The sequence below is a fragment of the Saimiri boliviensis genome, chromosome 8 (assembly GCF_048565385.1).
Source record: "Saimiri boliviensis isolate mSaiBol1 chromosome 8, mSaiBol1.pri, whole genome shotgun sequence".
Classification (NCBI taxonomy): Eukaryota; Metazoa; Chordata; class Mammalia; order Primates; family Cebidae; genus Saimiri; species Saimiri boliviensis.
The window spans coordinates 13617962-13631554 of record NC_133456.1 but is presented as its reverse complement, the minus strand read 5'-3'; positions in this window follow the sequence as shown (position 1 = coordinate 13631554).

The following is a 13593-nucleotide window of genomic DNA, read 5'->3' as shown; positions in this document are numbered from 1 at the left end:
TTATTGATTATTGGTATATATGCTGTTATGCCTTTTTGTGTATTAACTTTGTACCCAGTAACCTTGCTGAACTGTCTCTTTTTTTTTTTTAAATGGAGTTTCGCTCTTGTTGCCCAGGCTGGAGTACAGTGAGGTGATCTTGGCTCACTGCAGCCTCCACCTCCGAGATTCAAGCAGTTCTCCTGCCTCAGCCTCACGAGTAGCTGGGATTACAGGCGTTAGCCACCACGCCCAGCTTATTTTTGTATTTTTAGTACAGATGGAGTCTCACCATGTTGGTCAGGCTGGTCTCGAACTCCTGACCGCTGGTGATCCACCTGCCTCGGCCTCCCAAAGTGTTGGGATTGTAGGCGTGAGCCACTGCACCCAGCATGAACTTTTTTTTTTTTTTTAGATGGAGTCTCGCTCTATTGCCAGGCTGGAGTGCAGTGGTACAATCTCAGCTCACTGCAACCTCTGCGTCCGGGGTTCAAGCAATTCTTCAGCCTCAGCCTCCTGAGTAGCTGGGATTACAAGTGCATACCACCACACCTGGCTAATTTTTGTATTTTCAAGTAGAGATGGAGTTTCACCATGTTGGCCAGGATGGTTTCAATCTCTTGACCTTGTGATCCACCCGCCTTGGCCTCCCAGAGTGCTGGGATTAGAAGTGTGAGCCACCACGCCTGGCTGTCACTAAGCTATTAATAGTAAACTCTACTGTAAGTGCTTGCTAAGTACTAGGCACCAATCTAAGCACTTTACACATGTAACACATTTGATCCACACAACTCTCATGAGATAGGTACTATTATCTCCATTTTACAGTTGAAGAAACGGAGGCACGGAATCAAATATCTTCCACAAGCTCATATAACTTATAAGCAGCAGTGCCCAGATTTGCACACGAGAAATCTGGGTCCAGTCTTTTTTCCTTTTTATGAGACAGTGTCACTCTGTCACCCAGGCTGCAGTGCTGTGGTGAGATCTCAGCTTATTGCAACCTCCGTCTCCCAGGCTCAAGCAATCCTAATATCTCAGCATCCCCAGTAGCTGGGACCACAGGTACAGGCCACTGCACCTGGCCAATTTTTTTAATTTTTTGGTAGAGATGGGTTTTTGCCATGTTGCCCAGGCTGGTCTCGAACTCCTGGGCTCAAGTTATCTGCCTGCCTTGGGCTCCCAAAGTGCTGGGATTATCATCGTGAGCAACCCTGCTCAGTCCAGAGTCCATTTTAACTACCTTAATATGCTACTTCTACATCATTCTGTTAGTGACTCTATGAGAGAGGCTAGTGACTATTTTTTTTTGAGATGGAGTTTCGCTCTTGTTACCCAGGCTGGGGTGCAATGGCGTGATCTTGGCTCACCGCAACCTCCGCCTCCTGGGTTCAGGCAATTCTCCTGCCTCAGCCTCCTGAGTAGCTGGGATTACAGGCACGCGCCACCATGTCCAGCTAATTTTTTGTATATTTAGTAGAGATGGCGTTTCACCATGTTGACCAGGATGGTCTCGATCTTTTGACCTCGTGATCCGCCCGCCTCGGCCTCCCAAAGTGCTGGGATTACAGGCTTGAGCCACTGCACTCGGCCTGAGGCTAGTGACTATTATCTCATTTTTATAAATGAGGCAATGGAGGCTTAACTTCCCTAAGGCTACACAGCTTCAAAATAGCAGAGCTGAGGCTGGTAATAGCACACTCTAGAGTTTGAGTATGTGGCCACAACACATGGCTACCTGAATTAATGCTCACTTGCTAAATATTGGCTTGCTGACATTAGATAAGTTACTAAACTTCTGTGTGTGTTTCCTCATCTGTAAAATGGGAATTAGAAACCATATAAGATTGTTGTATGATTAAATGAATTAGTAACTGTCATACTTACAGGAGTGTCTAGAACCTGGCACGGTAGTCACACCTGTAATCCCAGCACTTTGGGAGGCCAAGGGAGGTGAATCACTTGAGGCCAAGAGTTCAAGACCAGTCTGGCCAACATAGCGAAACCCTGTCTGTACTAAAAATACAAAAATTAGAAAAAAAAAAGAAAAAAAATACAAAAATTAACCAGGTGCAGTGGTGCGCATATGTAACCTCAGCTACTCGGGAGGCTGATGCAGGAGAATCGCTTGAACCCGGGAGGTGGAGGTTGGAGTGAGCCTGTATCACACACCACAACACTCCAGACTGGGCAACAGTGAGGCTGTCAAAAAAAAAAAAAAAGTCCCTGGAGTAGTAAGCACTCAAGAGGTGTTAGCTATCATTATTTATTCTGGACCAGCACTATTCGGTAGAATATGTAAACCAAATATAATCTTAAGATTTTTAGCAGCTGGCCGGGCGCAGTGGCTCACGCCTGTAATCCCAGCACTTTGGGAGGCCAAGGCGGGCAGATCATGAGGTCAAGAGATCGAGACCATCCTGGCCAACATGGTGAAACCCCGTCTCTACTAAAAAAAAAATACAAAAATTAGCTGGGCATGGTGGCGCGTGCCTGTAGTCTCAGCTACTCAGGAGGCTGAGGCGGGAGAATTGCTTGAATCTGGGAGGCGGAGGTTGCAGTGAGCCGAGATTGTGCCACTGCACTCCAGCCTGGCGCCTGGCGAGAGAGTGAGACTCTGCCTCAAAAAAAATAAAAATAAAATAAAATAAAGATTTTTAGCAGCCACATTTTAAAAGGTTAAAAGAAACATGAGGGCTGGGCGCAGTGGATCACACCTATAATCCCAGAATTTTGGGAGGCCAAGGCGGGCGGATCACCTGTCTTCAGGAGTTTGAGACCAGACTGACCAACATAGAGAAATCCTGTCTCTACTAAAAATACAAAATTAGCCAGGCAAGGTGGAGCATGCCTGTAATCCCAGCTACTAGGGAGGCTGAAGCTGGAGAATCCGTTGATCCGGGAAGCGGAGGTTGCAGTTAGCTGAAATTGCCCCATTGCCCTACAGCCTGGGCCACAAGAGCAAAACTCCATCTCAAAAAAATAGAAAAGAAAAGAAACGTGAGCACTGGGCGCTATGGCTCACGCCTGTAATCCCAGCACTTTGGGAGGCCAAGGTGAGTGGATCACAAGGTCAGGAGTTCAAGACCATCCTGGCTAACACAGTGAAATGCCCGTCTCTACTTAAAAATACAAAAAATTAGGCCAGGTGCAATGGTTCACGCCTGTAATCCCAGCACTTTGGGAGGCCGAGGTGGGTGGATCACCTGAGGTCAGGAATTTGAGACCAGCCTGGTCAATGTGGTGAAACTTCGTCTTAAAAAAAAAATTAGCCGGGCGTGGTGGCTCAAGCCTGTAATCCCAGCACTTTGGGAGGCCGAGGTGGGTGGATCACAAGGTCAAGAGATCCTGGTCAACATGGTGAAACCCCGTCTCTACTAAAAATACAAAACATTAGCTGTGCATGGTGGCACGTGCCTGTAATCCCAGCTACCCAGGAGGCTGAGGTAGGAGAATTGCCTGAACCCAGGAGGCGGAGGTTGCGGTGAGCCAAGATCGCGCCATTTCACTCCAACCTGGGTAACAAGAGTGAAACTGTCTCAAAAAAAAAAAAAAAAAAAAAAAAAATTAGCTGGGCAGGGTGACACACACCTGTAGTCCCAGCTACTCAGGAGGCTGAGGCATCCAGAATCGCTTCAACCCAGGAGGCAGAGATAGTAGTGAGCTGAGATCACACCACTGCACTCCAACCTGGGTGATAAGAGCAAAACTCCATCTCCAAAAAAAAAGCAATGGGTCTTGCTATGTTGCTCTGGATGTTCTCAAACTTGTGGACTCAAAAAATCCTCCCACCTCAGCCTCTTGAGTAGCTGGGATACAGGTGTAAGCCACCACATCCCACACCTGGCTAGCTACCTTAATCTTTGATTTCCTGTAAAGTGATCAAAATGAATTCCTATCTATTAAAGCCTTCATTGGTCAATAAACCCCTATTGGTGTAAGCCACCATTAATATCTGTCATTTGCAGTTAAATGCAATGCCAACTGATAAGTGGAGTAAAAGCCTTGTACTACAAGTTGAGAAACCTCATTACTTTCCCAGCTCTGCCAGGAACAAGCTATGTGGCCATGGGCAAGCCATTTCCCATCTCTGGGCCTCCGGTTTCTCATCTATACTGGGAAAGTAGAACAGAATAGTCTTTCACCTTTTACTTTCTTTGGTCTCATTCATTGTTCATGCTGTATAATGTGTAATATGGCCCTTCTTTTCCCTAGAAATAGGACTACTCTTTCAAGGTTCACTCAGTGTTCCTTTGTTCCTGTGACCTCAGGACTAATTACAAGGGCCTGTCTCCTTTGAGTGAATGTAACACCTTTGGGGCATTCCCTGAACATAAAGTCCCTCTAGCTAGGTCTTTGTTTTCTCTTCCTTTGGTTAATTTTTTTTTCTTTTGTTTTTTCCTGAGAGACAGGGTTTCACCATGTTGACCAGGCTGGTCTCAAACTCCTGACCTCAGGTGATCCTCCTACCTTGGCCTCCCAAAGTGCTGGGATTACAGGTATGAGCCATTGCACCCAGGACCTCTTCCTTGGGTTAATTTTATTTACCTATACCTAGGTGGAGCACAAAGGAGGGAAGGGGTTGTTTCTACTCTAAATACTGGAGCACCATGCTCACCCCATCCCTAACCCCTAAATGTGCTATGTGATTTCTCCTGTTGAGGCCTTAAATGTATCATTTATGAAATAAGAGTGTTGCAGACTGTCACAAGGCCCTTCAAGCCTGATTCTAAGACTGAATTATACCTTCTGATTTTCTTCTGTCACTGATAGCACTTCACTGGTTATGAAGTGCTTTCCTCTCCAGTATGAGAGGTTAGGGTTTCTATGACTCTGAGATAGTCTGAGTTAGTATTACTGTCCACATTTTGAAGTTGAGGAAACAGATTTAGAGATGTGAAGTTGTGTGCCCAAGATCACTGTTGGGGCTCAGGCCACCCCACCCCAAAATATGATTATAGGAGATCACAACATACCAGCCCAAAATATACCTCTTTGGCATATTTGAGCTGATTATTCTGAGAAACTGCAGACACAGGAGTAGCTCTGAACATCTGTCCTTTTGTAAAAGAACTTCACATCTATAAAGGAAATCAACATTAGTAGATTATCTGTATCAGAAAGAGGACTGCTCTGAGATAAATTTTATTTTATATTTTATTTTGAGACAGAGTCTCACTCAGTGTCCCAGGCTAGAGGGCAGTTGCACTATCTCAGTTCACTGCAACCTCCACCTCCCAGGTTCAAGGAATTCTCATGCCTCAGCCTTCTGAATAGTTGGGATTACAGGCTTGTGTCACCACTCCCAACTAATGTTTTGTGGGTTTTTTTTTTTTTTTTGAGACAGAGTTTCGCTCTTGTTACCCAGGCTGGAGTGCAATGGCGCGATCTCGGCTCACCGCAACCTCCGCCTCCTGGGTTCAGACAATTCTCCTGCCTCAGCCTCCTGAGTAGCTGGGATTACAGGCACACGCCACCATGCCCAGCTGATTTTTTTGTATTTTTAGTAGAGATGGGGTTTCACCATGTTGACCAGGATGGTCTCGATCTCTTGACCTCGTGATCCACCCGCCTCGGCCTCCCAAAGTGCTGGGCTTACAGGCGTGAGCCACCGCGCCTGGCCATGTTTTGTATTTTTAGTAGAAATAGGGTTTCACCATGTTGGCCAGGCTGGTCTTGAACTCCTGACCTCAAGTGATTGACCCACCTCAGCCTCCCAAAATGCTGGAATTACAGGCCCTAGCCACTGCCCTTGGCCCTGAGATAATCTTTATTCCCTGAGAGATGTTTTATCTGCATAGCCGAATGCCCTTGGTTCACATACATTTCCTCCCCTTGCCCTCCTGTGCCTTGTTGCCTCTTACCCCTCCCTCAGCCCCCGTTCTCTATTCCTTTCTGTAGCTCAGGATGCTAGGTAAGCCTCAATAATCTGACTCTTCTAAGGGTCTCATGTTTTGTGGGACTCCTATGTGTACATACATAATTAAATACGCTTATTCTCTTGTTAATCTGTCTTATTTCAATTTAATTCATAGCCTGACCAAAGAACCTAGTAAGGGAGAGGGGAGACATTTTCCCATCCTCTAATACACACCTAGTTACACAACTAGTAAGTGGTGAGTCTGGAACGGAACCAGAGATCACATCCTTTCCTCCTTGCTTAGCGCCTTTCCACCTCATCTTGAATTTTATTTTTATTTATTTATTTTTTTTTTTTTGAGATAAGATCTCACTCTGTTGCCCAGGCTGAAGTACAATGGTATGATCATGGCTCACTGCAGCCTTGATCTCCCAGGCACCTCAGCTTCCTGAGTAGCTGGGACTATAGACATGTGCCACCATGCCTGGCTAAACTTTATTTATTTATTTATTTATTTATTTATTTATTTATTTATTTATTTATTTAATAGGGTTGGGGATCTCACCATGTTGCCCAGACTGGTCTTGGACTCCTGGGCTCAAGGGCTCAAGTGATTCACCTTTGCCTCCTAAAGCAGTAGAATTACAGGTATGAGCCAGCACTGTGCCTCGCTGATTTTTTCGTTTGTTTTTTCTCTTTCCCTTTTCTCTCCAGGATCTCCTTCCTGGCTATAATCATAATTGCCCTCTCTGTTCAGAGCTCATCATAGGTAACTCAGAATTGGCCAACTATGGCCAATTCAGTAAGCCTTTGGTGAGAGCCTGCTTCAGAAAAGGTTTTCTGAGAGGAGATGAACATGAATGGATTATTTTAAAAGATGCTTGCCTTAGCTCCTTGGCACTTCCTCACTTAGCTTGGAATGAAACATTAGGCAGATTGGATGAACTAACTTATATTTAGGAAAGAGCTGCATGTAATCATGGAATTCCTGTGGGCACAGTCCACACCGACTCAATTAGTGTGGATAGAGGATTTTGCAGGGAAGCATTTTTTTAAACACTTATTTAGGAATAATTTCGCCAGGCACAGTGGCTCATGCTTATAATCCCAGCACTTTGGGAGGTTGAGACAGGAGGATGGGATGAGCCCAGAAGTGTGAGACTAGCTGGGCAGCAAAGTGAGACCCCATTTCTTTTTTTCTTTTTTTTTTTGAGACGGAGTTTCGCTCTCGTTACCCAGGCTGGAGTGCAATGGCGCGATCTCCGCTCACCGCAACCTACGCCTCCTTGGTTCAGGCAATTCTCCTGCCTCAGCCTCCTGAGTAGCTGGGATTACAGGCACGCACCACCATGCCCAGCTAATTTTTAGTATTTTTAGTAGAGACGGGGTTTCACCATGTTGACCAAGGATGGTCTTGATCTCTTGACCTCGTGATCCATCCGCCTCAGCCTCCCAAAGTGCTGGGATTACAGGCATGAGCCACCCCGCCCGGCCAGTGAGACCCCATTTCTACAAAAAATAAAAAAATTAGTCAGGGCCAGGAGCAGTGGCTCATGTCTGTTATACCAGCACTTTTAGGGGCTGAGGCAGGTAGACCACTTAAAGCTAGGATTTATGGAGCAACCTGGCCAACATGGTGAAACCCCGTGTATACCAAAAATGCAAAAATTAGCCAGCCATGGTGTCAGGTGCCTGTGATCTTAGCTACTTGGGAGGCTGAGGCAGGAGAATCACTTGAACCCAGGAGGCAGAGGTTGCAGTGAGCTAAGATCCTGCTGCTGCACCACTCCACTCTGGGTGACAGAGCAAGACCCTGTCTCCAAAAAAAGAAACAATTAGCCAGGTATGGTGGCATATGCCTGTGGTCTCAGCTACACAGGAGATTGAGGCAAGAGGATCCCTGGAGCCCAGTAGGTCAAGGCTGCAGTGAGCCATGTTTGTGCCACCACACTCCAGCCTTTGTGACACAGCGAGATTCTGTCTCAAAAAACAAAAAGAAAGAAAGAAAATACAAATTAACACCATTAAAAACAACAAAAAGGCCGGGCGCGGTGGCTCAAGCCTGTAATCCCAGCACTTTGGGAGGCCGAGGCGGGTGGATCACGAGGTCAAGAGATCGAGACCATCCTGGTCAACATGGTGAAACCCCGTCTCTACTAAAGGTGCAAAAAATTAGCTGGGCATGTTGGCTCATGCCTGTAATCCCAGCTACTCTGGAGGCTGAGGCAGGAGAATTGCCTGAACCCAGGAGGCGGAGGTTGCGGTGAGCCGAGATCACGCCATTGCACTCCAGCCTGGGTAACAAGAGCAAAACTCCGTCTCAAAAAAAAAAAAAAAAAAAAATTTCAAACACTGAAATTTTGCAAAAATAAAAATAGTATGTAGGACTCTCAAATACCCTTTACCAAGATTCACCTATTTATTTATTTTTTTTTTTTTTTGAGATAATCTTACTCTGCTATCCAACCTGGAGTGCAGTAGTACAGTTATTACATACTATAGCCTCAGACTCCTGGGCTCAAGCAATCCACCCACCTTATCCTCCAGAGTAGCAGATTACAAGTATGTACCATTACACATGGCTACTTTTCTTATTTTTTTTTTGTTTTGTTTTTTTCTTTTCTTTCTTTCTTTTTTTTTTTTTTTTTTGTTACTTTTCTTATTTTTTGTAGAGAGAGGGTCTTGCCACATTGCCCAGCCTGGTCTCTAACTACTGATCTCTAGTGATCCTCCCACCTCAGCCTCCCAAAATGCTGGGATTACAGGCATGAACCATTGCTCCCAGCCTATTTTATATTAGATTCAGTGGGTACATGTGCTTGGTGGTTTCATAAGTATATTGCATAATGGTGGGGATTGGATTTCTAGTGTACTCATTGCCCAAATAGTGAACATTGTACCTGACAGGTAATTTTTCAACCCTTGTCCCCTGCTCAGCCTCCCCTATTTGGGAGTCCCCAGTGTCTATTATTTTCATCTTTATGTCCATGTGTACCCATTGTTGAGTTCCCACTTAAAGGTGAGAAGGTATTTGGTTTTCTTTTTTTTTTTAGACAGAATCTCACTCTCATTGCCTAGGCTGGAGTGCAGTGGTGAAATCTAAGCTTACTGCAGCCTCGACTTCCCAGGCTTAGGTGGTCCTCCCACCTAAGCCTCCCAAATAGCTGGGTCTACAGGTACATGCCAACAGGCCTGGCAAATTTTTTGTATTTTTAGTAGAGATGTGGTTTCACCATGTTTCCCAGGCTGGTCACAAACTGCTGGACTCAAAGTATCTATCCACCTTGGCCTCCCAAAGTGCTGGGATTACAGGCATGAGACACTGGGCCAGGCCAAGTGTTCCCTTTTCTCTGCATCTACACCAACATTTGTTGTTTTTTGACTTTTTAATAATAGCCACTCTGACTGGTATAAGATATCTCATTGTGGTTTTAATTTGCACTTCTATGATGATTAGTGATATGGAGCATTTTTTCTTTTGTTTGTGACTGCCCGTATGTTTTCTTTAGCGAAGTGTCTGTTCATGTCGCTCAGTTTTTAATGGAGTTGTTTGCTAGCTTTTGTTTGTTTTTTTTTTTTTGCTTTATTTTTATTTTTTTATTTTATTTTATTTTATTTTGAGACAGATTTTTGCTCTTGTTGCCCAGGCTGGAGTGCAATGGCCCAATCTCGGCTCACACAACCTCTGCCTCCCAGATTCAAGTGATTCTCCTGCCTAAGCCTCCCGAGTAGCTGGGATTACAGGGATACACCACCACACCAGGCTGATTTTTTGTATTTTTCAGTAGAGACGGGTTTCTCCGGTTGGTCAGGCTGGTCTTGAACTCCCAACCTAAAGTGATCAGCCCGCCTTGGCCTCCCAAAGTGCTGGGATTATAGGTGGGAGCCACTGCTCCGGGCCTATTTTTATTTTTTATAAAGAGATGGGGTCAAAAAAAAAAAAAGAGAGAGAGAGAGAGAGAGAGAGATGGGGTCTTGTTATGTTGTCCAGGCTGGTCCTGAATTCCTGGGCTCAAGCTATCCTCCCACCTTGGCCTCTCAAAGTGCTGGGATTACAGGCATGTGTTACTTTGCTCAGCCATGGAGTTGGGTTTTTTGTTTTTTTGGTTTTTTGAGATGGAGTTTTGTTCTTGTTGCCCAGGCTGGAGTTCAATGGTGCGTTCTCGGCTCACTGCAACATCCACCTCCCAGATTCAAGGGATTTTCCTCTTTAATAGGTGGGATTAGCCGGGCGCGGTGGCTCAAGCCTGTAATCCCAGCACTTTGGGAGGCCGAGGCGGGTGGATCACAAGGTCGAGAGATCGAGACCATCCTGGTCAACATGGTGAAACCCCGTCTCTACTAAAAATACAAAAAATTAGCTGGGCATGGTGGCGCGTGCCTGTAATCCCAGCTACTCAGGAGGCTGAGGCAGGAGAATTGCCTGAACCCAGGGGGCGGAGGTTGCGGTGAGCCGAGATCGCGCCATTGCACTCCAGCCTGGGTAACAAGAGTGAAACTCCGTCTCAAAAAAAAAAAAAAAAAAAAAATAGGTGGGATTACAGGTGCCCATCACCACACTCGGCTAATTTTTTGTATTTTTTAGTAGAGACAGGGTTTCACTACATTGGCCAGGCTGGTCTCAAACTCCTGACGTCAGGTGGTCTGCCTGCTTAGTCTCTCAAAGTGCTGGGATTACAGGCATGAGCCACTGCACCTGGCTGAAGTTGTTTGTTTTTTTCTTGTTGAGTTTGAGTTCTTTGTAGATTTTGGATATTAGTCCTTTGTCAGAGGCATAATTTACAAATATTTTATCCCATTCTATAGGTTGTCTGTTTACTCTGTTGATTATTTGGCTGTGCAGAAGTTTTTTAGTTTAATTAAGTCCCATTTGTCTCTTTTTTTCTTTTTGAGATGGAGTCTCATTCTTGTTGCCCAGGTTGGAGTGCAGTGGTGAGATCTTGGCTCACCTCAACCCCCACCTCCTGGGTTCAAGCAATTCTTCTGCCTCAGCCTCCCAAGGAGCTGGGATTATAGGCATGCACCGCCATGCCGGCTAATTTTGTATTTTTAGTAGAGACAGGATTTCTCCATGTCAGTCAGGCTGTTCTCGAACTCCCAACATCAGGTGATCCACCTGCCTCGGCCTCCCAAAGTGCTGGGATTACAGGTGTGAGCCTCTGTGCCCGGCCCTCCATTTGTCTATTTTTCTTTTTGTTGCATTTGCTTTTGGGGTCTTCATCATAAACTTCTTTGGCTAGGCCAATATCCAGAAGGGTTTTCCTAGGTTTTCTTCTTTTATTATTTATTTACTTGTTTGTTTTTTTGTTTTTTTCCTTCTTTTATTTCTAGGTTTTCTTCTAGTATTTTTAGTTTCAGGTATTACATTTAAGTCATTAATTCATCTTTTTTGTATATTTTTGTATATGGTATGTATGGAGAAAAACTGTTTTTCCTCTACTCTCCCACCACAGCAATCATCAACACAGAAGACTTTTGTGACCAAATGTTGGGGGGATTTTCCCCACACACCAGGTAGCAGATGCCAGCTGGGTGTCTTCTAATTCAGTTCTGACACTGTCTACCTGGGGATAGTGTCAGATCCCACAGATGGAGGGCTCAGTCCCCAAAACTAGCCCCAACACACACCAGTTACAAATTCCAGCCTCCAGAACTTCTGACTGACCAGCTTTAAACTGGGATTCCCATGACCTCCTTTGGGTTTAATTAATTTGCTGGAATGTCTCACAGAACTCAGGGAAACACTTACTTAGGTTTACTGGTTTATTGTAAAGGATATTACAAAGGATGCAGATGAAGAGATGCATAGGGCGAGGTGTGGGGGAAGGGACGCGGGGCTTCCATGCCCTCCCTGGGTGCGCCACCCTCCAGGAACCTCCATGTGTTCAACTATCCCGAGGCTCTCTAAACCCTGTCCTCTTGGTTTTTTCTTTTAGACAGAGTCTCACTCTGTCGCTCAAGCTGGAGTGCAGTGGCATGAACTCAGCTCACTGCAACCTCCACCTCCCAGGTTCAAGTAATTATCTTCCCTCAGCCTCCCAAGTAGCTGGGATTACAGGTGCCTACTACCACATCTGGCTAATTTTTTGTATTTTTAGTAGAGATGGGGTTTCACCATGTTGGCCAGGCTGGTCTTGAACTCTTGACCTCAAGTGATCCGCCTCTTCCTCTCAAAAGTGTTGGGATTAGAGGTGTGAGCCACCCTACCCAGCCTCTCTTGGGGTTTTATGGAGGCTTCATGGCATGAGCATTTCTTTTCCCTGGGTATGATGATGTGGAGCATTTTTTTCATATTCTTGGCTGCTTGTATGTCTTCTTTTGAGAAGTGTCTGTTCCTGTCTTTGCCTGGTTTTCCTGGTAGGATCTTAAGACCCACAGTCAGAAAGGTGGAAATATAAGATTAGAGTCCTGCCTTGGGGCAGGTGAAAGAACAAGGGAGAGATTCTGTTTCCTGAGACTTAACACACCTAACATTATAACAAAAATCTGTAACAAAGGCTATGGGAATTTTGAACTAGGAATTGTGGAGGAAAACCAATATATAACACTGCACGGTGAGAGATGGGAGTCCAGTTTTATTCTTCTGCATATGGTTAGCCAATTTTCTCAGCACCATTTACTGAATAGGGTGTGGATTCACCTTTTGTTTCTTTCTTTTTTATTTTGAGACTGAGTTTTGCCCTTGTTGCTCAGGCTGGAGTGCAATGGTATAATCTATACTCACTCCAACCTCCACCTTCAGCAATTCTCCTGCCTCAGCCTCCAGAGTAGCTGGGATTACAGGTGCACACCAGCATGCTCTGCTAATTTTTGTATTTCACTAGAGATGGGATTTTAACATGTTGGCCAGGCTGGTCTTGAACTCCTGACGTCAGGTGGTCTGCCCGATTCAGCCTCCCAAAGTGCTGGGATTACAGGTATGAGCCACCACAGCGAGCCAATTCACCTATTTTCTTTCTTTTTTTTTTTCGAGACCAAGTCTTGCTGTATTGCCCAGACTGGAGTGAAGTGGCGCCATCTCGGCTCACTGCAACCTCCACCTTCGGGGTTCAAGCAATTCTCCTGCCTCAGCCTCCCAGGTAGCTGGGATTACAAGCGCCCACCACCACACCTGGCTAACTTTTGTATTTTTTTTAATGCTATTATTTCTAGAATTTTCTGCTTTAGACACTGTCTACTAGCCTCCTACTCAGGAAGATGAGGATTTGGCTTTCTTACATCCTCTGTCTCCCCATTCACCTCTGCTCCCTCTCTACTGACATCTTCTCTGGCCTGGTGCTTACAACATAGTTGTATCCTAATTTCCCATAGAGTCAATATTTATCATTTATATTACTATGATTATGAAAATGCCATTTCCTATGGAGCTGTGTGTAGTCTATGATTCTATTTCCTTTCTTTGTCTCCAGTAGAGTTAATGATTCTCTCCCTTTTGCTCAGTTTTCTAGTATACTTAACAATGATTTATCCCTAAATGTTGTAAATCTTCTCTCAGTATGTTAGAAATATTTTATCCATTTTTTTTTTTTTTTTTTTTGAGACGGAGTTTCGCTCTTGTTACCCACGCTGGAGTGCAATGGCGTGATCTCGGCTCACCGCAACCTCCGCCTCCTGGGTTCAGGCAATTCTCCTGCCTCAGCCTCCAGAGTAGCTGGGATTACAGGCATGAGCCAACATGCCCAGCTAATTTTTTGCACCTTTAGTAGAGACGGGGTTTCACAATGTTGACCAGGATGGTCTTGATCTCTTGACCT